This window comes from Macrotis lagotis, chromosome X (genome assembly GCF_037893015.1).
Source record: "Macrotis lagotis isolate mMagLag1 chromosome X, bilby.v1.9.chrom.fasta, whole genome shotgun sequence".
Classification (NCBI taxonomy): Eukaryota; Metazoa; Chordata; class Mammalia; order Peramelemorphia; family Peramelidae; genus Macrotis; species Macrotis lagotis.
In genome coordinates this window covers 537,724,996-537,750,801 of record NC_133666.1, presented here as the reverse complement: position 1 = coordinate 537,750,801, position 25,806 = coordinate 537,724,996, and the positions used below count along the sequence as shown (strand labels likewise).

The following is a 25,806-nucleotide window of genomic DNA, read 5'->3' as shown; positions in this document are numbered from 1 at the left end:
TGTTTCAGATATATTATTTTTAATTTCTAATAATTTCCTTCCTTAAGAATCTAAAACTCCTGAAAAGTCAGAATTCAATTCTACTTTTCAGGGTTAGAAGAATGTAAACTGGATATACAATGTGAACCAAAGTCTCCCTTCTTCTATTCTTTTCCTCTCACCTTTTTAGTATTTTTAAAAACTCAATAAAACCTACAGTATCATTCAAGTGAAAATAAAATCATAGAAATTAGAGCTGCAAAGAACCTTAAAAACCATTTAATTCAACCCCTATATTTTACAGATACGGAAAATAAAGACCCCAAAAAGTTAAACCAGTCCTCCAAGGTAACAAAATAAACAAGGAATAGAACCCTAATTATTAGATATAAAACTAGTAAATCTATTTTTGATAGTTAAAGTATATATTCTCAGGGCAGCTGGATGGCACAGAGTATTGACCCTGGAGTCAGGAGGAACTGAGTTCAAATTCAGCCTCAAACACTTAATATTTATTTGGCTATGTCACCTTGAGCAAGTCACTTAAACCCATTGCTTTGCAAAATAAATGAATGAATGAATGAATGAATGAATGAATAGATAGATAATAGATAGATAGATAGATAGATAGATAGATAGATAGATAGATAAAGTGTATAGTCTTAATTCTCAGGCTAGTTCCTTCCCCATATACAACCCAGTTCTTCATCTCTTTGGGAAATTTCCTTTTAAGTTTTTGGCTCTTTTCCATCTCAGATAACCTGATCACCTCTTTCTCTCAACATATTCAATTTTGATCAATGTATATCATGGAAACAATGTAAAATTTTTGGGGGTGGTGGGAAGAGGAACCCCATGGAAAGTTGCATGATAATAGCCAATTGCAATCAGTAAAACAAACTGAGGGAGGATGTGTGTGTGTGTTAACTTTAAAAAATATATATATATAGCAAACACATCTTGTTTGCTTCTGTTTCTCCTAATGTCTTTTTCAACTGCTTTTGTTTTTCAGGTTTTGTTGATATTATTTTGCTTTTTATAGCAAATTTTATAAATTTTAGTCACTAAAATCAATGTGTATATATGTATCTATATATACATATTTATTTCTGATTCAGCATCATTTTATGTTAGTAATAATAACTAACATTTATGTAGTATTTGAAGGTTTGCAAAGTAAACCTTTAAATATTGTTTCATTGGATCTTCACAACAACCCTGTGAGGTGGCTACTATTATTATCATCCTTTTACAGATGAGAAAATAAAAAGAAAGGAAAAGTGATTTGCCCAGGATCATAAGCTGGAATTTTCTGAGGGAAGATTTGAACTCAGTTCTTCCTGACTTCAGGTTCATCATACTATTCCTTGTGCCATCTAGTTTCCTGTAAGTCTTCTCATACTTGAGTCATTCGTGCTTATCACTTCTTGTAAAACAAAAATATTCTACCTTGTTCATATATTGCAATTTGTTTAGCCATTCCCCAGTTCACTGGCCCCATCCTCTCTTTCTTTTTCTTTAATGTTGAACTAAGATAAAACCCCAAAGAACCATCTGGCCATTCCACAACAGCTTGAAAAGTATTTTAAACATAACAACAGAGCACTGAGATACAGGTTTCCTGCCTTGATCTCATACCATCCCTAGACTATTTCTGCCTTGCTCTGGTCTCATAAATTATCAAAGTTATCTGTTCAAAACCAGTCATGTGCTTGTTGGAAAGACTAGATGTAAGAGGACCAAATAGTCCAAGCAAGGTATGATGGTAGTTGTGTGAGTAGAGGGAAGGAAATGAGTGTAAGAAGAAGAAGCATTGACAAGATTCTCTAATTATATACATACACATATATAAATATGTGTGCATATATATATATATATATATATGTGTGTGTGTGTGTGTGTGTGTGTGTGTGTGTGTGTGTGTGTGTGTATACACACAAAAACATAGGATTGGAGGAAGAATGAGGAGTTGAAGATAACTCCAAAGTTATGACCTGAGAGACTAGAAGGATGGTGGTTCCCTTTGGGAAAATGATGGGTTTAAGAGGGAAGGTAACAAATTTTATTTTGATTCATGATGACATCAAGATGTTTATGAAACATTCAGGGAGAGAAATCTAATAGTCATTTGGTGACAAGACTGTATAGGAGAGAGATGAGGGATGTCCAGTTAGGTTTTAGAGTTATCTTCAAAGAAATAACCAAATTCATGGTACCAAGTCACCAAGAGGACAAAGAAATCAAGAAAGAGAGAGAGCCTAGGACAGACCCCTTAGAACAAATCCATTCATCCATTAAATGAATGAATGATGATTCAACAACGACATAGGAGTGGTTGTACAGTGGTTATACAAGCATATTTGGTAACATACTGGCTCCTTTTCTCCTACATTTCCTGATTCACTACAGCTGACAACAGTTCCCCACCTAAAAATTACATAACTTAAATAAATATACACATGTCTGTATATTTTGTTGATTAAAATTCTAGATAAAATTATTTCTGAATCAGAAATCAGTGAAGTTAATTTTGAAGTCCCTGTCACCATAGTCTGGCATTCTTTTGAATGACTAGATTGTCTTCTCTTCAGTTTCTTTGTTCATCTGTTTAACCAGTCTATGTCATTCTTCCCTTCTCAGGAGAATTTGAAATCCTTTTTTTATTATACCATGGAGAAATTTCATGGATGTGCAGTTTGCATCATCAGATGAGCCACTTGTCATATTGATTTTTTTCCTAATGAAATTCCATTATCATAGAGATTTGATACATCCTAGCTGGAGTTCCTACATTTTATTTCTAAGTTGCCTTATCTCTCCCCCATCCCTCAGGAATCAAAATTGTTGTTCTCCCTTTATAACACCATAGATTTAGTGAAGAATATGTTTCCTTTGGTGCATTGCACTCTGTCCTTCTAAAAATCACTCACCTGGGAATCAGGAAATTAGGAGTTCGAATCCAGCCTCTGACAACTAATTGTGTGACCCTGGGCAAGTCACTTACCCTGATTGCCCCACATACAGAGCCATCACCAGTCATCCTGATTTATATCTGGCTACTGGATCCAAATGGTTCTTGAGGAGAAAGTAAGGTTGGTGACTTAGCATAGCCCTCCTCACTCAAATTCAATTCATGTGCTTGTCATGGCATCACCTCCCTGATGTAATGGTCATCTTTGAGAACAAAGGACAAACATGTTTAGCTCCAAACAATGTGTTGTCCTTACAAAGTGTCCTACAATACCAAAATGGTCCATAATATAGTAAATCATAGTATCATATTGGCATAAAATGTAACTTGAGTAAATATGCATCATATCATGCTATGCCTCCCTTCCCCACAGAGGACTGTTAGTTGTGTTTTATTGCTTAGGTAGAGAAGGTGTGTTGTGGCTTGCTTCATCTTGGGGCCCACAGTGGTGACCTCCCTCCAGGAGGGGAGCTGAGAATAAGGAGTCAAGCCACCACTGCCTTATGTCTCCAGCTCAATTTTATTACTGCTTAGCTTCTACATATATACTGTTAGGTCTTCCGGGGTAGAACAAAGAATAATGAGGTAATGAGGGGGGTGCACAAGCCGGGTGTACATGCAGTGTCCCACATCACAGGATAAGGGGGTATGTTACGGGGGAGATGGTAAAACACAGCTGTGTCTTGTGCCCTTGGTCTGTGGGGCTGAACATCCAGCTCCCAAGGACTCCAGCACACTTTATCTCTCAGGGCGGCATGCCAGCTCCTGAGACTGTCCAGGTGGCAGTCTGTTAGAATAGCTTGTGTTCCCACAAAGGTGTACCAATGACCTTTTGTCTATGTTTTTGTTCTTGTTTAAAGTTTTTTTCCTGTGTATCTAATAGCTAACATTTATAGGTTGCTTACATAATCATGTACTGTAACTGCACATATGTACAATGTGAGGAGTTATAATGCAATCAGCTTGGGGATCTCTTGTGTATGAGATCCTTCCAAACAAATAAATTACAACTTGACCATGACTAGGCAGGAACTATTTTGATCATTTTGGGGTTTTTTTCCCCTTTTGTATCCCCAGTGCCATATTGAATACTTGATAAGTACTTCTTTAATGAACAAATGAATCTATGATCTATTTAGGGTCACACAGCTAATAAATGTCAGGGATGATGTTTGAAGCATTGTAAAGATGTTAACACATCCTAACAAATTGAAGCCCTAAAAACTCAAAGCAATTATAGAAAAGAGAGGTTCAGAAACAGCAGCCCAGAAAAAGATATGCAATAACTGAAAAGTATATGTGGCATAGTGGATATGAGCTCTGGACTTAGAATCAGGAATATATGAGCATAAAACCCAGTTTAGAAACATAGTCATTGTGTTACCCTGAACAAGTCACTTAATCTCTGTTGGCCTTAATCTCTATAGGGAAAGACAGACTGGGATTAAGGAGAAACTTTAAAGAATAAAATTTTGAAAATGAAGAGAATTCTCATGAAGAGGAAAGAAGCAATTGTTTGAATAAATTGAAGTAAAAGTACAGGGAATTAACTAACCTACTTAATTTTTTAAAAAGACTTTGTACCTTTGGACACAGGACAAAACATAAATAATTAGTAGAATGTTGATATTCAGAATAAGTAGGGACATAGTAAAGCAACATCTAGTTGGTCTAATGAGTTGAAGTCAACAGAACTACTTGCTAAATTCTAAAACCACTGACAGTTGTGATTGTTGGACCATTGGCATAAATATGTGTGTATGCATATATGTATATGTATATGTACATATGTAGCTGAACACATACATTTACACATGTTATATACACATATATACACAAATATGTACATATATGTATATATATATATATATATATATATATATATATATATTTAACTGTGGAAAAGAGGAAAGGTACTTCAGGACTGGAAAAGACAAAAATGTTGAACCAATTCAACAAATAATTTTCCAAATTCAGAGACTGAATTTATAAACCACTAGTCATCGAGCTTGCCTTTGATTCTTGAGGAAACTTAGAATATGTCATTAAAGGAACATTTAGTGAATAGCTAGAAAAGGAAACAATGTTCTCAAGAACAAACAGCTTTAGGAAGCACAAGTTAAACTAGACTCACCTTATTTTTTTAAAGGTTTTAAAACTGGCAAATCTAGGAAATGTTGTAATTGTAGTTTATCTAGACTTATAAAGGACTTAATAAAGTTCCTCATTCTTTTCTTGTATTAAAAAATGTAGGCTAAATTATAGTCCAGCATTGATAAAATGGATTTGGAATTGACTTGAATGGTTCACTATCAGCTTGGAAGACAATCTCCAAAAGAGTGCCCAAGAGAAGGGTAAAAGGGGTACCAGATTCAGTAAAAGCAAAAAAGTAACAATGCATAATGACTACCTAATAGTCATATTACAATCTATGAAAAAATACAGAAAATACATTAAAAAACAATGTTTTTAGAGTAACCCCTTAATCAACACAATTCTCTTCCCTCTCAGGTGAGTCTTACCTTTGTCCCAAGACATAGATTTTTTTTTTTAGGATTTTGCAAGGCAAATGGGGTTAAGTGGCTTGCCCAAGGCCACACAGCTATGTAATTATTAAGTGTCTGAGACCGGATTTGAACCCAGATACTCCTGACTCCAGGGCCAGTGCTTTATCCACTACACCACCTAGCAGCCCCGACATAGATTTTCTTATATAAGAGCACCCTGTGGTTTGTACTCCTTTCATAAAGGAAACAAACTTGGGACTTTGAAAGACCTACAACATCTGAATAACTTGTTCTATTAGGTGACGATAAAGACTTTTTTAATCCCCCATATTGTAGCTTCAATCTCTTTCTTTTCCTCTAGGTAAAAGTTTGAGAGTCAGGGAAAAAGAGATATGTACCATTTTCCTTTTTCCATGAGACTGAGATTTGGTTCCCTAGGAAATATTATCACCACCACTCTCCACTTGCCCCATCTCCAAGGCTGTATTCTATTACTTTAACTCCCTTTTCTGATCATTTGGCTAAGTACATATAACTTCTGTGTGACTCTAACCCAAAGTAGCCATTAGAGGTTCATGATGAGTGGATGAGAGAGAAAGAGAAGGTTCTGAACTTAGTTCTCTGTCCCATACCCCCAAGGAGGAAGAAGTACTTTTAGTCCTGCTACTCCCTGTTCTCCTTTCTGAAAAAAGCAAAAAGACAAAAAGGCTGATGCTAATCTCCAACTGCATAATTTTGATAAATTAGCACAGGTTAATATTGACCCAAAATAATCCAAACCAATTCATACCCAACTGAGATGCAACAATTCAAGCCAATCAATTAATCTTGATCAATTAAATGCAAAGTCCCAAGCAAAGATTCTGTACCTTAATTGGCTCAAGTTGATCAGGAAATTTCCCTGATCATAAAGAATAACTCTGAATCCCTTCACGTTCTAATTGGCTCCATCTGCAGCATATAAATTGTGATTCCTAAAATATACAATGCCAGGGACTGAACAGTATTCTCCAGATGTGACCTGACCAAGGCAAAGCAGAGTAGAGCTATTACTTCTCTTTCTGGAATAAATAGACCCTGACCAAAGGCTTAAGGGTTTGAGGTTCTTAGGAGGAATTTAGTTTTTGTTTTGTTTTAACTTCCTGATTTGGGGACATGTTCCTGATAGTTGAGATTGCTAGGTAAGTTATCTTTAAATAAGAGTCTGTCACCTCTCAGAGAATGAATGTCAATGAATAAACATTGGTCTGAGCTTCAAGTGAAGAACAGAAATATTTAAACTGAAAATAACCTTTCCTTCATTAATGCCTTTGACTATGCCAGAGTATCTTTTCTATAATTCCTACAATGATGGGGTGAAGGGCTTGCCTAAATTTGGAGGCAACCATAACCCTCTCCTAAATTTTGTCAACAAAAGTCTGCTTTTTTATAGCACTGCTATTTTTCTATGTTCTGAATGCATTATACATTGTGTTTTTTTCAAGTTCTTGGAGAACTTCTGTCACACATTTTATTGGGTCTCATTTATTCTAGAAAAGAGTTTTCATTATTAATGAATTTTTGTTACCACTCAGAAGTTTATGTAAATTTATTGTTCTCATGTTCAATGAGGATTATTTTTAGTTTTGACTTAATTAAGTAGCTAAATTAAAAGGGATTTCATCACATTTGGACCACAGTGTCATTCTTCCTACTCCCAAGTAAATTCAGCTGATTTAAATGACAATTTTTAATAGTCTTTCCTATTATATCTTTTTCAGCCACGGGCTAAGATTATAGAATCTTTCCTTAACCCTCAGTGGAACTCTATTGAAGGGAATTAAAATGAAGTCAGCAAGATTCTTACTGTCTACTATTTTGCCTTGTAGCACTACTGTGGAATTGGAAAAAGGGCTCCCAGCACTTTGGCAAAACCTGGACCCTTTGTTGCTTGTTTTATGATTTGAGTCCCCATAGCATTGCCTCCTCTAGAGTCGGTCTTTGTAAGTTCTGCCTAAGGAAGGATTATGTCTGTTTAACTTGATTTTAAAAGTGCTGATCACAGAGGCATGCAATTAGGGTCACAGGATCATAGAATTAGAGCTAGAAGGCAGTTTAGAGGCAATCTAAGCCAACTTTCTCATTTTACAGATAAGGAAACTGAGGTCCCAAGAGGTGAATCCCCTTAAGATTACAAAGCAAATGACAGAGCTGGAATTTGTACTCTTCCTATAATTCAATCCAACTTACTCTTCACTGTGTTGACATTTTATGAGACAAGGGAAGAAAAGACAAAGCAATGTGATTTTTTTCAGTTGTGCCTGAATCTTTGTGATCCAATTTGGGATTTTCTTAGCAAAGTTGTTTGTCATTTCCTTCTCTAGCTCATTTTTCAGATGAGAAAAGTTGAGTCAAACAGGGGTAAGTGACTTGCCTAGGGTCACTCAGATAGGAAGTGTCAGAGGTTGGATTTGAATTCAGGAAGATGAATATTCCTAACTGCAGACCTGGCACTCTTTCCATTGCATCGCCTAGCTGTCCTTGCAATGTAGGAAGCAGCAGTTATACCGAATTATATGCTATTCCTAATGCTAATAGTAATACCCCTTTTAGAAACAGAGGACACATGGCCGACTCTGAAAGCAAAGTCACCAGGACACATTTTCAATAGTGGAAATTCAGTATCATTCAGCCATTCACTTGTTATTCTTGGTTAACTTAGTTTATTCCCTAAATTTCTTGATCAATTTTGGCTCATTTTGACCCAGACTTCCACTCCTAGTCCCCATTGGTTCTTAGATTCTTAGAGCCTATCTTGCACCTCCAAACTCCTGTTTTGTTTTTTTTTATCAAATTTCTTGACTTGACACAGTGATATATTATGATATGATAGGAAAGAATCTAGATTTGTAGTTGGAGGATATGAATTAGAATCTCCACTTCCATAATCTCAGGAAGGTTACTTGACTTCTATTGATCTCAGTTTCTTCATCTGAAAAATGTAGGGTCTGAACTGGACGATCTTTAAAAACTCTTTGAAAATATATTCTACTCTAACTTTAGCTTGAGCCTTGGCTCTGACTCCCATCTCTGTATGTCTTCTCTTTTACCTGATTGCACAGGAAGTCTTCCCTGAGAATTAATTTAGCTACATATCAAATCACAAGTAATGGCTATTAGAATTATAAGAACATCAGATCATAGATTTAAAGCTGGAATAAACCTTAAAGACCATATAGTGCTAACCCTCTCATTCAACAGTTTAGGAAAATGAGTCCCAGAAACTGACTTATCAGCCCAAGGTCACACAGATGAAAAATGAAGAATAAGAGGATTTAAATTTGGATCCAATGATATTTGAGTTTGCCACAATGTATCTTAAGTCAAACCACTTAAAATCTCATGCTCTGATTAAGTAATAAATAATAGTTATTTAATAAAATCAATTCTACACACTATTTTCTTTGGCAAAGTCAATATACCCAAATGTAGTTTGAAATAAAATTTTAAATGGAAAGAAACAAAAAGCAGGTGTTCTGGATTACATTTTCTTCTAAATTCTACCTAATCCTTATGATTTACCCCCTCCCTCTCAAAAAAAAATTCCTATTTTCCCATTCCTGAATTTTTAAAAGGACTGTCATGTTGAACAGTTTTCTGATGATGGTCTTAGTAGTGATTTCAATTCTTAACTACATTTTTCAAAAGGATCAAAGGCACTCTGTTGTCTGCCAGTAAATTGTCCATTCTGACCAGCACTTCTGTTAGATTTCAATGATGTCTGTCTATTCATGAAAAGCAAAAATATTGCTCTGTAACTTAGGCTTTTGAGATTCCTCATACTCTCATCAGAGAACTATAGACATAAGCAGAAAGGTAATCAAAAGTCAATGGATTCACCCATTACAAGAATTGTAATACTTATATTCTTATATTCTATAAGAGGTTTTGTGCTTTGAAGAAGACATTTGAAATAATTAAGAAGGCAATTGTACTCAGGTTTGGATTACAGAGAACACACTTTCTGAAACTGAACTGAAGATTTTAGAACTGGACTTGGAGCCATTTCTGCTTTTAGATAAACTGGTAATAGCAGTCAGTGGAAGGATCGAAAATTCTTCAACCATGCAGTGTTGTCAGAAAAGGTAACACCCAAAGATTGAAGGGCTAACATAAGATGAACATCTAGTGGAAAGGCATTTAAGTAGAATATTATTTGATTCTTCAAGGATACAAAGCTATTCTTACTTGTAAGGCACTATGCCTGCACTATTGTAGGCAGAAAAGTCTTAATAATTGTTGTTGTTCTTGTTATTCAGTGATTTCAATCATGTCCCAGTCTTCATAAACCCCTTTTGGAGTTTTCTTGACAGAGATGCTGAAATAGTTTGTCATTTCCTTTTCTAGATCCCTTGACAGAAGAGAAACCTGAGGTAGAAAATAGAGTTAAGTAATTTGTCCAAGCTCACACAGCTAGTAAGTGCTTGAGGCTGGAGATGAGCTCAGGTCTTTCAATCTCCAATCCTTACCAATAATGATGATGATGATGATGATGATGATAATAATGGTAATAATAATAATTAATAACTACTCACTACATACTACTACTACTAGTAACTTACTACTTCTTACTGCTGTTCACTACTACTTCTCTACTACTTACTACATACTATGACTGTTAACTTACCACTCTACTACTATGAGTTACTACTATTCACCACCATCACTACTACTACAATGACAACAACGACTATGATGACTACTACGACTTACTACATACTACTAACTTACTAACTTACTCTACTATTTACTATTATTCACTACTCTTCCTCCTACCCACTACTACGACTATGACTACTACTAACTCATTAGTACCATTAATGTTAATAAAAATAAAACTAAGCAATTATATAACACTTCATATGGGTCAGCCATTGTGCCAAGCCTTTTCCAAATATCTCATTTGATCTTCACAATATCCCTGTGAAGTTGATGCTAGTATTATCCTCATTTTACAGCCCAGGAAACTTAAACAAAAAAAAAAACATTAATTAAGTATCTGAGTACCAGCCAACTGCCTCCCTCAGTATTTATTTATTAAACTCTCAAAATCATCCAGTCCTTGTGCTAAGTGCTTCTAATACAAAGAAAGGCAAAAATATTCCCTGCTCTTAAGAAATTTATATTCTAATCAGGGAAGTAACATGTAAATGATGGATGCTATACATAGGGGAAAATAGAAGATATTCTGGGAGTTGAAGGCATCAATAATATCCTAAAAACAGAATTTGAACAAAGTCTTGACAATCAATGCAGAAAGAACAAAGACTGAAAAAATATGTGTTATGTGCAAGGGAATGCAAGTAAGCCAGTGGGCAAGATTGTGCAGTGCATGGAGGGGAGTAAAGTATGAGAAAAATGGAAAAGTAAAAAGGAATCCAGTGATAAGAGCTTTAGATGTCACACAGAGGAGTTTATATTTGATCCTAGAAGTAATAAGGATTCAATGAAGTTCATTTAGCAGGGGAGCAGGAGAGTGACATGATCAGAATTACATTTTAGAAAAAATCAATCAGTTTCCCAAAGAGATCCTAAAAAAGAGAAAAAAGATCCACAAGTACAAAAATATCTATAACAGATCTTTTTGAAGTGGCAAAGAATTGGAAATTGAGGGGCTGTCCATCAATTGGGAAGTGACTGATTAAATTGTGGTAACTGAATATGCTAAATGATGGAATATTATTATTCTGTAAAAAATCATGAGAAGGTGAATTTCAGAAAAATCTGAAAAGACTTGCATGAACTGATACAGAACCTAGAGAATATGGTACATAATAACAGTAATATTGTGTGATGATCAGCTATGATACACTTAGTACTTCTCAGCAGAACAGTGATCAGACAATTCTGTTTTGTTTTTGGATTTTTGCATGACAATTGGGTTAAGTGACTTGTCCAAGGTCACACAATTAAGCAAGTATTAAGTGTCTGAGGCCATATTTGAACTCAGGTCCTCTTGACTTGAGGGCTGTTGTTCAATCCACTGCACCACTAAATTGCCCTAGTATCTCAGGTAGAAAGAAGTAGATATAAGAAAATAGAGGAAATGTCCAACTGTTAGTGATCCCATTTGGGATTTTCTTCGCAAAAATACTGAAGTGGTTTTCCATCTCCTTCTCCAACTTATTTTACAGATGAGAAAGTTGCACCAAATCAGATTAAGTGACTTGCCCACAGTCACAGTTAGTATGTGACAGAGGTCAGATTTGAACTTAGGAAGATGAATCTTCCTGACTCCAAGGTCAGCACTCTATCCACTGTGCCACCTAGCTGCCCAGAAGCAAAGGAATACTTCCTTACAGTTTCCTCATCCATATAATGGGAAAAATTGAGCAATATTATAACATAGCATTAAAACAAATTCAGACATTTTCTATATAAGCAAGTGTGATAAATTTTCATTAAAGTCTCATAGCTAAAGTGGATAGAATACTGGGCCTGCAGACAGGAAAAAAATGAGTTCAAATCTAACCTCAGATATTTACTAACTGTATGACCTGAGACAAGCTACTTAACCACTATCTGCCTCAGTTTCCTCATCTGTAAAAAGAAGACAATTAGGTTTTTGTAGGACAAAATGAGGTAATATTTATACTTCGCAAATCCTAAAGCACTATATCACTGTTAACTATTAGCTATTGTTTAAACATTATTTCTTAAAAGAGGTAAACAACATTAACTCTATGTGTTGGTTCTGTGATGATTAATATTAAGTAAAACATAAAGCAGAGAATGAATGAATGAATGATTCCCCCAAAGTGTTTATCACTGTCTTTAAAGGTGTCCAAGTGTAGAGTCCACATTAAAAAGATTCAGTATAGATAATGATAGCTAGGTGGCAGAATGGATAGAGTGCCACACCTGGAATCAGGAAGACCTAAATTCAAATTTGGTCTTAGACACTTACTAATGTGTGACTCTGTGCAAGTCACTTCTCCTTTCTGCCTCAGTTCCTCATCAGTAAAATGAGCTGGAGAAGAACATGGCACACCACTCCAGTATATTTGCCAAGAAAATCCCAAATGAGATTATGAAGAGTCAGACATGACTAATAAATAGCAAGTAGATAGTGAGATCCTCTATTTGTTGTTTTTAATAAATTATGTTGTACTGTTTGCATCAAGCCACGATACATTGCAGAGTCTAACAGAAATGAGAGGCATAATTAGAAACAGAGAGACACACAGAGGAAAAATGAGACAAAGACAAAGCAAAGAAAGAGGCAGAGACAAAGAAAGAGATAAAGAGACAAAGGAAAAGATAGAAACAGAGGGAGGAGAGAGAGAGAGAGAGAGAGAGAGAGAGAGAGAGAGAGAGAGAGAGAGAGAAGAAAGGAAGAGAAGATGAAAAGAACAGTATCAGTAATTAAAATGTGAGGTTGAAAATGTCTCCTAAGTAAACAAATGAAAAAAATGTCAAATAAGTATAAGTGACCATGTGTATTTGAAAGTCCACACTACAGAAATGTTCCTTGTCACTTTTGCTCAGCATTCTACTTTCATGCTATATACATGGCCATTTTACAAAAAAAAAAAAAAAACAGCAGAAAACAGTTACAAATGATAGAATGAAGACAATTGTCAAGAAGTGAATTTTTTTAAAAAGATTTTGCCTGGAAAGGAAACTAAATTTATGATCCTGGATTCCTTCTCTTCAGGTCTTTGAGTGTCATGAAAACAGACAGCAGTGAAAATGATGCATGGAGATAGTGGTGAATGAATAGGGAAGAACTGTCTAAATCTTACTTTCAGACAAAATTGAAGGGTTTTGTGGGAAAAGATTTACAACAGGAACAATTCAGTTTTTTTCCTTACCCTATCTTATAACAATCTAATATGAAAGGCTCACTCCTGCATTTTAGTAGCACAACTTAACCCTTTTCACTGGAGAATCTTGATTGTCCCTTTCATTTTCTGGGCCCATGCCCCTCATTATCCTCTATTTATTTATTTATTCATTCTGTATCTCTTGCCTTGAATAGTCTATTTAATCTTCTCCTGCTACTTTTCAAATTCTACCCATTCTTTAAGGGTTGGTTCATGGTTCTGGATTTGGTTGTGAGACCTTAGGTTCTAGTCTGTAACCTAGTAATTAGATGCTTATTTGCCCAGAATATTCTGCTCTCATCTCTGCCTCCTGCCTTCCTTCAAGTCCCAGTTAAATTCTCACCTTCAAAAGGATTTACCCAATCCTCCTTAATTCTAATGTCTTCTCTTGCTTGATTATTTCCAAATGGATCCTGGCTGTGGTTTGTGTGTACAAAGTTGTTTATTTGTTGTCTTCCCCATTTTAAATTTTAAAGCAGGAACTGTCTTTTTGCCTTCTTTGTACCCCTAGAGCTTAGTACATAATAGAAACTAAATAAATTGTTTATTGACTGATTGACCATTAATAGTCAAGCCATTTAACCTCTCTACCTTCTGATTTTTTAACTAACAAAAAATTTGGACTAGATGATCTCAAATGTCCCTTTTAGCTTTAACATTCTAAGGGAGCCTTCATAATGCCTTTGTCATGTTCTCTAACACCCACTGCTTTTCTTCATCCTCTGAAGTCCTATGTCATCTATGGCCTACATCATATATTTTGGCATCTAATTACATACTCTCTCATTATTTCCACAGTTAATGTTCTGTACTCTGTATTAGCTCTTTCAGGGAAGTTCTTTCATAAGATTCTTTTTTTCTTGTCCCTCAGGATCCAGAATAATGCAGCTCCCATTGTAGATACTCAATATCAACTGGGTGTTCATGTGACCATGGGGATGTATGAAATGATGAGAGAATGAGTCACTTTTTAAATCCTAGCTAATACAAAATAGCTTATTTGCTGTCCATTGACTTTCTTCATTAACTGCTGACCTTAAGGCTTAATAAATTTGAGTTTCATTACAATTTTCTTCTCTTGCCTGATCTCAGATAAACTAATGAAAACAACCAAGGGAAACCAGAACAAGATTTCAGAAGAAATGTGATTCTGAAAAATTGCTAAGAATCAGAATCAGTCTATTCCATTGTTACTTGGCTTAGAGATCAGGTCACCCCCCCCAGAAGAAAATCAAGAATTTGCCCAAATTTGTTAGATTATTAATATTTTTTGTATTTAATTTGTAGTCTGTTTTTCATAGAAATACTGCTTAATAGTTCAGCTGAATCATGGGAATTTTGTAGTTCCACACTCCTTGGCTATATTGTAAAAAGATATGCAATCAAGATAATACAGTTCAACTACTATTTCCTGAAAGCTAAACAGTTTATTAATTTTCATATAACATACAAATATGTAATGTATCTGAATAGAGAGGCAGACAAGAAGAAGAGTAGGGAGAGAAAAGAGCAACGAGGAATAGTTCTGCAATTTCACTGATTTCATTAAACTTGCAAATGAGGAAATATCTTCTCCCAATACAATTGGCCATCCCCTCTATAATTTCACTATAGCATTGATCATAGAATTATCAATTTTAAGCTGGGAGAGATCTCAGAAGCTATCCAATTCAAACCCAACATTTTACAGATATGGATTATAAGCCCCAAGAAGGTTGGGTGACTTCCCTAAGATTGTAGCCATTAAATATGAGAGAATTTGAACTTGAGTCCAGGTATTCCTGACTCTAAGACGAACTATATATTCACTACCCCATTCATATGAATATATAAAAGTTTATTGAATTAAGTACTTTCACAATTTTAAAGAAATTAATGTTGATTTTGTAATCAACAATTTTCATTGAGTTACCTATTCATGTCATTTAAACGAAATGTCTTTGGACAGTAGAAAGATAGTTGAGTTAGTTGAATTAGAAATGTAGTTAGAGTTGAAACGCAAAGAAAATAGGAATTTTTTCTTAAAGTATACATCAAGAACTTGACATTAAACACAATTTCTAAAACAGTAGACTATTATAGCGATAGAAATTAAACCACCCTAAAGAGAAGTGGATAAAGAATATGAGCAAGATGATTTTAAAAGAATATATGAATATCATCAGCAACTAAAAGAAAAATGCCTCAAAATCACTAATAAAAGAAATGCCAATTAAAACAGCTCCAAAGTTTCATTTCACAACTACCAGGGGAGAAATAGTAAATGTTGGAGGTGCCATGAGAAGACAAGCACATAAATACACTATTGGTAAGCTAAAACTTGGTCCAATAGTTTTGGAAAATCATTTTAAATATTCAAGTAAAGTTACTAAGTTACTTGAGCCCTCTGACCCAGCAATACTTTATTCTGACATATATTCCCACTCTGTCAAAAACAGAGGGGGAAAGCCCTATATACATGAGTAATTTTTTGTCATTGTGATGAAAAAGAAGGCATCAGTAAAACAGGTTTCTTAATTGGGTCATGAGAAAAATTTTCTATGGCTACTTGTTGAACAGTTGGAAAGGATTCTAAGATAATTATTTTTTAAATGTGCTAGATGTTCAAGTTAGAATGATTTATCCAGAATACTAAGTAGGAAACAAAACAATTTCTAGACAATAGTGTAGCTGAAAATAGAAGAAAATAAGAATTCAAAATAACAGCTATTGAGCTAAATTGGGGGTCAGCAACCTTTCAAAAGTAATGTGCCAAGGTTCAGGCCTCTGGTGTTCTGGTATTGCTGGGATGAAGGTGGTTGCCATGCCAACTCAGGGGAAGAGTTTATTAGCATAGACTCCCAAGGCAAAGAATGGAAAGGGTGATGGTGGGCCAGCTAATCACAAGGCAGGTAACAGTTTTCTGCAAACCATTGGCAATCAACAGGATCTCACAAGTGAAAATATCTATTTGGTTTTACAGCAGAAAAGAAGTCTGGGGCACATTGTTGGTCCAGATACCATCCAGTGCTGATCCCTAAGCCAGACTTTCCCTGTGCATAAACAATACTTAAAAAGAATAAGAGAAGATTTGAAAACTTTATAGCATTGTCATGCCTCTAAGGGCCATTTAAAACTGTGGATTCCTTATTAATGTAAGCACTTCTTCACGGATGAAATGCCAGTCAGTCAGCAAGCATTTATTAAATTCTTAGGTTTCAGACACTGTGCTGGTGCTGAGAATACAATGAAGATTATCTCAAGAAGTTCACATTCTAATGGGAAAAACAATATGCAAACAACTATGTATAGACAATAAATATATATATATACATATATATGTATATATATATATATGATTAGTCATTGAAAGATGTCAAAGGGAAGTCATTACCAGTGAGACTAAGGTTGAAAAGATAGGGAGCTTCCTCCTGCAGAAGGTAGAATTAGAATTTGTATCTTGAAGGGAGCCATGGAAGCCAAGAGGGGTTTTTGAAGAGGGATAATATTCCAGGCCTGGGAAACAGACAATGCAAAGACATGGAGTTGGGACATGGAGTGTAGAGAAAATAGACCAGTATGGCTAGGTGATGAAGTGAGAAGAAAGAAGTTAACTTCTTAAGCTAACAGAAGAACCAAATTGTATAGGAATGAATCGCCTCTTCAACTTTATCTTTTGAACCTTATTATGCTTGTCTTCCTTCAAGGTTCAACTTGGATAGTCTCTCATGTCTCTCATCTGGGCTATTCCTTCTTGTTTGTATTTGGGTAGCTAGGTGGCATAGTGGATAAAATGCAAGATATACAGTCAGAAAGACTCATCTTCCTAAGTTCAAATCTGGTATCCAATATTTATGAGCTGTGGACAAGTCATATAACCTTGTTTGCCTTAATTTGCTCATCTGTAAAATATGCTGGAGAAGGAAAGAGCAAACCACTCCAGTATCTCTGCCAAGAAAATCCCAAATGGTGTCATGCAGAATTGTAAATATGTGAAACAACAACAACAACAATTTTTTGTATGGGTTGTATCTTCCCATTGTGAAATAAGCTTCTTGAGGACAAAAGACTATTTTAATTTTTTATGTTTGTATTCCTTGTAAGACATAGTGGCTTCTGCATAACATGTGCATAAAAACACATTTTTAGGGGTTTTTTTGGCAAGGCAAATGGGGTTAAGTGGCTTGCCCAAGGCCACACAGCTAGGTAATTATTAAGTGTCTGAGGCCAGATTTAAACTCAGGTACTCTTGACTCCAGGGCCAGTGCTTTATCTAGCTGTCCCTAAAAAACACATTTTGAAAGAAATACAAAAGAGCTTCTCAGTACATCTGCTTTACTAAAAAGTAATAAACTAGGAGGATAATGGAAATAGTATATCTTATTAATTAAAAGTATTTCCCTGGAAATTTAATAAAATTTATTTCTAACTAACTGTGACTGAAAGCCTTGCAATGAAAGAGGCTCCAGAGTACTACACTAAATAAAAAGTAGCCCCCTAACTGAAAGGAAGCATTGACTATATTTCCTTTGTGATACTAAAATATTATTTTTTAAATATTAAATCTATTCTTTTCAGTAAGAGAGACAGTATTTAAACTATAAGGGATTGTAAAGACCTTAGTATCAAACTGGTTCATTTTTCATGTGAGGAAGCTGAGTCAAGTACTTCACAAAAGTCATACATTTAACAAGTGACAGAGCCAATCCTCCAATTCTTAAACTAGTGCCCTTTCCATTGTACCATGCTGGTTATTGGACAGTTACTATTGGAGTCAAAATATGTAGTGTTCAAGTCCTGCTCATAACATATACTGACTATGAGACCTTAGGCAAACCATTTGATTTCCTTATACCCCAAATATGTCTCTAAGACTAGAAATTATAATTAAATTGTCAGCTTGTACCTATAAAGGAATTTTCTACCTGAATGAAAACCATTCCCCAAAAATGCTTTGACTGTGCTATTTGAAGCATTGGCATTCTTTCTCCAGTATTATTCTTTTCATTTTTTAAAAAATACAATCTTCTTAAGATAGTAGTATCCTAGATAATTTAACTGGTATAAGTCACAATGCAACATTGAAAAAGTTCCTAGGTAGGTTTGCACATCATTTTTATTCTGGGCCATTACATGGAAGCAAAGAAAGGGATCAGTGAACAAATAGCCATTTGCATAGGTCACCATGTCTTATCATTCTAAAATGTCTTCCCAGGCCTACCTTAGTACTGCCACAGAAGATTTGACAGCAGAGGGCCAATCTCACTGAAAATCATCTCATGGTTTGACCTTAAAATCCCAATTATGTACCAGAGATTACCCTGCCCCACCTTCCACAAAATAGAACCTTCATTCTGCCCTTTAACAATTTCATTTTTTTCACGACTGCCCTTGATGAAACAAAGACAAACATAATAATGGCTTGATTTTGGGGGATTTACACATATAAAGAGATTTAGAAGGGGACACAGAAGAAATGTATTTTTTTATTTTTTATTTGATTTTTAGCCTTTCAAAATGTTTATTATACTATTACTGTTTAATATCCATAGAACCAATTAAATCTGCTTTACTATTATTTGTGATTAAACAGATGAATTTCAATGTATAAAATGTCATAAAATTTTTAATAATAATGTTGGCTAATATTTATAAAAAGCTTCGAGGTTTGCAAAACACTTTGCATATATTATCTCATTTATTCTCACTTCAGACCTGTGAGTTAGGTCCTATTATTAGCAGCTAAGCAGCAGCTATACAGCTGCATTTTATAGATGAGGAAACTAGGGTTGATTAAGATTAAGTGACTTGTCTAGGCTCATATAGTTAGTAGGTGTCTCAAGTGGAATTCAGCTCAGTTATTCCCTCTAAGGCTCAGTTAGTCTAATTGATTCATTTACTAATTCTGTTTGTTTAAATTATGCAATTTTTTTAAACTTGATTTCCTTAGAAAGTATAATTTCTTCTAATATTCATTACAAACTTCTCTTAAGTGCTCTTTTCTCAGGTTTTCATGATACTCCTTTTCTGAGCATCTCTTCTGGATCTCTTTCATTGAATCATCATCATCTATGTACTTCTACAGGGCACAGACATCCTCATGATCTATTTTGTATACTCTCTCTTGCTCAGTGTAGTCAAAAGTATCAAGGGTGATATCATTAGTTCAATTATTATCTTTATGTATATGACTCTGTGAACTGTATAACTCTGTCTTAAGCTCCAGTCTCATATAATGAGTGATACCTATTCCATATTTCCACCATAGGTGTTTCAACCTCCTTATCATCAAAACAGAACTCCACATATCCAAAGTATGTCACTCCTTAAATCCTCTCCTCTTTCACCTGTACTCCTAACTCTTCTCCCTGCTTCCAATCTTCCTCCTTTCTAGTTCATCCTCTATACAGCTGCCAAAATAGCACTCCTATATTACAGAGCTATATCACTCTATTACTCATGAAGCTTCATGTCTTTCATGTTATGACTCCAACTGATCTTTCCAGACTAGACTCACATTATTCCTTCTTCAAGTGTTGTCTCTTCCTGCCAAACTATCTTAATTACTATTGTTTGATATATACTACATTCAAGTATCCTCATCACTGTGGTTTTTGTTGTAGTCATTCTTTTCAGTCACATCCAACTCTAAGTGACTACATTTGGGGTCTTTTCAGCAAGGATGCTGAAATGACTTGTCATTTCTTTCTCCAACATTTTTTTAAATGAGGAAACTGAGGCAAACAAGATCAAATGATTTCCCCAGGGTCACACAGCTAGAAAGTGTTTGAGGATAGCTTTGAACTCTGAAAGATGAGTTTTCCTGACTCCAGACTCTATCCACCATGTCACCTAGTTACCTGTATGTTTACAGCAGCTCATGCCTGGACATTTTTCCACCTCTTATAAGCCTTCTTTTCAACTGAAGAGGGATAATATTCCAAGCCTGGGAAACAGACAATGCAAAGACATGGAGTTGGGATGTGGAGTGTAGAGCAAATAGACCAAAAACAAAGCCTTTTCTAGGCCCCTTCCCACCAAGACAAAAACATTGATTGTAAAAAATCTTACCTTCAAGGATTTGGTCATATATTGCTGTATCCCAGTGGAGTAGAAGCTCTTTGAGGTACATACTCCTGAGGTTTTCTTTAGATTTTTTACAAGGCAAATGGGGTTAAGTGGCTTGCCCAAGGCCACACAGCTAGGTAATTATTAAGTGTCTGAGGTCAGATTTGAACTCAGGTACTCTTGACTCCAGGGCCAGTGCTCTATCCACTGCGCCACCTAGCTGCCCCCACTAGTTAGTTTTTAATCTTTGTATTTTTAGCACCTAGAATGCTGCCTTATACTTAGTGAGCAATTTTAAAAAGAACCTTTAAAATTCCCTTTAATGAAAGGATTTTTAAAATTAATAATTGCCTTAATAAACAAAAAGGAAAAGTTTTTATAAAGGGGTATTTGACATCAAAGATAGTGGGAATTTAATAAGGATGAAAACCAAGCATCATCTCTAATTTGATTTTGTATCACAGAAACATAGTTTCTAAAGTACATCTTCTAAAAGATGTACTTTGCAGAGTATGCCAATATATTGTGAAGTATGTCTAAAAAGAATAAAGAGGAGGCGGAGACAAAGTTGGGACAAGACTATTCATGGTTTTCTTGATGCTACAGCCAACTGTACATGATCAATTGACATAATGGGTTCTCTTTTTCCTTAGCAATTTTATTAGGCTCCATTCCCCCATTTCCCCTGTTAGTTCTTAGAGTAATGCATTGCATATCAAAGCAGAAAGTAGTTGTAAGCAGCACTTAAATATGGAGACTTTTTCATGAACTTTGGACTTTTGTTCATTTATCAATAGCCCATAATAATTCCATTATTAGTTAAGCTGATGAATTATTGCTTTAAACTGAGACATTTCTAAAGACTGAAAAGTTTGCTATGTGAACCTAATCCTGAAGCATTTTTTCATTTGTCTTAATAAATTAACAGTTGTTTTGAGCTAGTATGGGTAGCATCTCAAGGACCATCTTGATACCATATGAAGTTCTCTTGATTCATTGAATTGGTACTAACTCCAAAACAAGATGGCAATCACATATCACTCATCCCAGATTCCTGAAGCTCCCATAGATAAGATTCCAAGCCTAACCTTTCTCCCAGCTTCTTTTCTCCCCCTGAGGTGCCTTGTATGAGGTTGTCCTGGTAGAAAAGACAGAAAGAAATCACCCCCTCAGGTCTTAAGGGAATCACAGATTTAGATATGGATAAGACCTTAGAGAATATCAAATCTAGCCCCTTCATTTTATAGATGGAGAAACACACAGAAAATAAAGTGCACAGAAAAGTTAAGATATTTTCTCAGGATCACATAGTCATGAAAGTGTCTAAGGTAGGATTTGAACCAAGAACTTCCCAGCTCCAAGTACCTAAATACTAGTCTCAGTGATTTTGATACTTTTCTATCCCAGACTCCTAAATAGGGAAAAAATTTTCAGTCCCAGAGAATACTGAGTAATTTAGAGTATAAGAACTACATTCAGTTATTTTCTCCACTTTATAGTTGGCCATCTAGACCCCTAAATACACTTTAGGACAGGAAATAGGGATTCCATTAGTGACTTCAGTAATAAGGCTGATGATCAATTTCCTTCTACCAAATCTGAGAGAGCTGATGATCACCTGAATTGCTTTGAGTATCCCTACAATAGGCCTCCTTTCAATTCTCACCATGTGTGGTCTGTGTTTTTCACCCCAAGAACCCTCAAACTCACTAATAATACCCTGAATCCAGATCTAAAGTTTAGATCACTGTAATAATTTCAATTCAAAGATCTTAAGTGCTGTTCAAATTTTGCTTTTATTTCTCTCAAATCTAAAGTTGGTTTTTAAAAGGAAATTAAAAAATGAAGATTTCTGGCATTACTAGAGATGAACTGAAGAGAAATAGAAGAATCAATAGATTCGTCCTCAAGTCAACAAATATTTATTAAGTATCTACTACATACTAGACTCTGTGCTAAGTACTGAAATACAAAGATAAAATAAAGTCTCTCATCTCAGGGGGTTCATAGTCTAACTAGGGAGACAGCATGCAAACAGTTATGTACATACAAGTTACAGGGTAAATTGGAAGTAATCTCAGAGGGACCACATTAACAACATTGAGGAAGACTGTAAAAAAAAGATTTTAAAGGGCTGAATAAAGCTCCAGAACACTATAAGAGAATCTGCAATACAAAATATATTGAAGAGACATTCATGGTCAGTTATTCTGTAATGGACTTGTTTGTTTGATGTGTAGGCTCATGGGCCAGAAAAAAAATTAACTCCTCTTGCTTGGCATTGTCATTTATATAAAATAACCTTCAGGATTATTTCTTTTTGAATCATTTCAGTCATGTCCTTCTCTTCATAATCCCATTTGGGACTTTCTTGGAAAAGATACTGAAGTGGTTTGTCATTTCATTCTCCAGCTCATTTTTCAGATGAGGAAACTGAGGCAGATAGGATAAATTGACTTGCCCAGAGTCACACAGCTAGTAAATATCTGATTATGAACTTAGTTCTTCCTGATTCTAGGCCTGACACTCTTTCCTGTGCCACCTACCTGCCCTTTGATACCCATAGGAAACAATATAAAATACATCTCTGTATATTAATTCAAATCTATAATTTCACCAGTATTGGGAACTACCTACTGGTAAAGAAGCTCCTCCTATCAATAGAGATTCACAAATGTTCTGCAGTTTATAGCCTTTTCAAGTTCCACCCCATTTCAGGGTCTAAGTGAGTTGTCTATGTTCACAGTGGGGGAGAGGACTTGAACCAAGGTTTTTCTGGAGAGTAGCTTATTCTCTGGATTAAGACATGCTTCTAAACACACACACACACACACACACACACACACACACACACACACACACAAACACACACACCACATACCCATACACAGATTCAAAAGGGTAACACTTTTTTAATTGAATTTCTTTGAAGTATTGATTAAAGTCTAACTTTCTTATTTCATATTCTTTGTAAAAATACCTGTATTTTTCGCAAGTGACTTTAACTATTAAATTTATTTATTTATTTATCAAAGGAAGTTATTTACAAAGAACAAAGCTCAATGAACAGCACTGTCCATTGTTCCCTGGAGTTAAATATACATCTTGATTTTTAGTGGTATATGAAAGGAGAATGGGGGGAAGAGGGGAAATGGGGAGAGGAAAATGCAGCAAAGATAATAGCAATAACAGCTGACATTGGTATGATATTTTAAGGTTTGCAGAGCACTTTACATACCTTTTCTTGGAAAATTAGCATGATATAGAGAAAGGAGATTGGATCAGGAGTCTGAGGATCTAAACTGACCTAAGTTCAAATCCTGGAATAGCCAATCACTACTTATTTTTCTTCCCAGGGCAAGCCTCTGTGCCAGTTTCTATATCTTAAAATGATAGGTTAGACTAGATAGCTTCAATTCCTATAAGGTCATACTCTATGAGCCATATTTTTAATCACTTAATTGCTCTGAGTTCCTATTTCATATCTATAAAATAAGGAAATTGGACAAGATGAACACCAAAAGACCTTTCCAGAAGACCTTTCTATGATCCTTCAGTTGATCTTATGTTCACTTAATTCTCAGTGCTACTCTTCCTTGTCTCACCAGCTTGGTGATTCATTGCCTTTCACTTAATCTTTTTGGATTGTAAGTTTCTTGATCTATTCAAAAAAAATCCTGTAGAGCCCCCCATAATCTGTTAATGTGAGGGTGAAATAAGCAAATATATATAAAATAACTTAAAAAAAAAACTAAAACAGGGGGTGGCTAGGTGGCGCAGTGGATAGAGCACCAGCCCTACAGTCAGGAGTACCTGAGTTCAAATCCAGCCTCAGACACTTAATAATGACCTAGCTGTGTGGCCTTAGGCAAGCCACTTAACCCCATTGCCTTGCAAAAACTAAAAAAAAAAAAAAAAAAAAAAAAAAAAAAAAAAAAAAAAAACTAAAACATTGTGAAAATGTCAGGAATGAATATCTTCCATCATTATTACCTCTGGGAAAACTCATTGCAGTTTTCTTAGCTCAATAGAGAGAATCCAACTCAGAAAGTTAGAGTACAACAATCCATGCCTCAGAAAAAGCCAAGATATCTAGTATGGTTAAGAAGAGAAATTTATATATTATGTCCTTGAAATATTTAAAAGAACTTCTACAGTGGAGAAGATGGGAAAACTAGAGCTAAAAGCAGTACCAGTTTGGAAATCTATTGTTTGCATTTATAATTATCATAGGATATTATCATAAGGAATGATGATAATATAAGGATCATCTGGTTCTAGAAGGGTTCTCAGACGACCTTGAGTTCAAACTTTTATTCTACAGATGAAAAAAGCTTGATACCTAGGGAGATGAAGGGATTTGGCGAAGATCACATAGGTAGTAAATGACAGAGTTCATCTTAGGGCTTTTGACATAGAATCACAGACAGTAAAAGGATTTAGGAATTTAAAGAGATTCTGAAGATTTTATAATGCTATTCCTTTATTTTTCAGATGAGGAAATGCTGAGACCCAAGGGAGCTTAAGGACTTCCATGGATTCCCAGGGTGTTAATAAAACAGTTAAAGCTGTTTGTGAAGAATCTGTCACCAAGTGCAGAGCAACACCATCCTTTGCAGTACTGTTTAAGATGAATTTTCTTCCAAATCACTTAGCTTCTCTGTCTCAATTTCGTCACTTTTAAAATGCACATAATAGAAGCAATTACCTCACTTTGTGGATGTGAGGATCAAATGAGTTAATCTGTGGAAAATACTTTGCAAACCATAATATGTTATAAAACATTACCTGTTATAACACACCTGGGGCATGGTACTTTGTTGTTGTTTAGTTGTCATGTCTGGTCTGACTTTTCATGACCCCATTTTGGGTTTTCTTGACATAAATACTGATTTGTCATTTTCTTCTCCAACTCATTTTACAGATGAAGATCTGAGGCAAACAGAGTTAAATGACTTGTTCAGGATCACATAGCTAACAAGTGTCTGAGATCAGATTTGAACTTATGAAGATGAGTTATCCTGATTCTAAGTCTTATACTCTTTCCATTATACAATCCAGTTATCACTGACATGCTACTGATATCTTCCTAATACTGGATCAGTAACTTTGGATGGAGGTCTAATGTTTGAAAAATAATCTGAAGAGATTATTTCATGTCATTTTATAATTGTAAAATGGAAGCAAGAATTCTTCCAGATATAACAGAATTAATATCCATTGAGTAAATGCTAATCAGTGGTTAGTGCCAAGACATGATTCTTGATCTAAATCATTCAAAGGAAAAAAATCAAACTAAAACTATTCCTGGCCACATGACATAAGCCTAGCTTTGGGTAAGGAATTCCTTTCTTAATACTAGCTATACCATCTATGAAGAATAAGAAACAGTACCACTTGTCTTAAATTCAATATTACTGTGTGGGAGAAAAACAAT

The 25,806-nt window shown here is 35.2% G+C and overlaps 1 long non-coding RNA gene across 1 annotated transcript in view; it reads left to right on the top strand.

Annotated features, from left to right (window-relative positions):
• LOC141502001 (uncharacterized) overlaps positions 1–25,170 on the top strand; it is a 160,467-nt gene extending 135,297 nt beyond the window's left edge. The window contains exon 2 of the long non-coding RNA XR_012472359.1: positions 24,864–25,170. This is a non-coding gene — a long non-coding RNA (uncharacterized LOC141502001). The remainder of the gene's footprint in view (positions 1–24,863) is intronic.
• The last annotated feature ends 636 nt before the right edge of the window (positions 25,171–25,806 follow it).